Source organism: Seriola lalandi, unplaced genomic scaffold (assembly GCF_002814215.2).
Source record: "Seriola lalandi dorsalis isolate HSWRI2012SDOR001 ecotype SW California unplaced genomic scaffold, Sedor1 jcf7180002051386, whole genome shotgun sequence".
Taxonomy (NCBI): domain Eukaryota; kingdom Metazoa; phylum Chordata; class Actinopteri; order Carangiformes; family Carangidae; genus Seriola; species Seriola lalandi.
The window spans coordinates 1-643 of NW_019521939.1; positions in this window are offsets into that span (position 1 = coordinate 1).

Sequence of the window (643 nt, forward strand, 5' to 3'; positions counted from 1 at the left end):
TATACATGTGGACAAAATAATAATGACAACAAAAGTTAAGTAGGAACCTTGATGGAGTTCTGTTATTCATATCTAGATTCTTGTCGTACTCATCTTCGTTATCCTCTTCATCATGGCGGAGTCTCCTGCTGCGCTTCACACCTGAACAAAAAGCAGAAATCAATTATTTCCACTATATATTGCTGAAAACGTTCGTGACTGTGAGTATTTTATTTTGAAAATATTGAGCAGAAGTGATATTGTTTATTCTAGCTCACTAAAGCCAATTTTACAAAAAAAATGAAACAATCATTTTTTTTATCATCATAGGAGTACTAGTATCAACAGTATCAATACTATTGTTATTATTTACACAGAGCAGCAACACGTGGGGAAAATAACCATGAATCTGCGGTGATCAACAGCCCGCCACAGCTTCGCGCTGCACGATTCACTCAGAAACAGAGGAAACTTTGTGGTTCTTGGATTTAAAACTTTACGCCTAAAACAGAATGACCAACCGGCTTTGTTGAGTATGACCCGAGGCTGCAGGACAACCTCCAGTAGTCTCCTCTGCCGGTCGATCTCCTGTCTGAAGCCCGACGCCTCCTCCTCGTATCCGGCTACGAGTCCGTCCACGGCCGCTAAGATTTCCTGGGAGGCG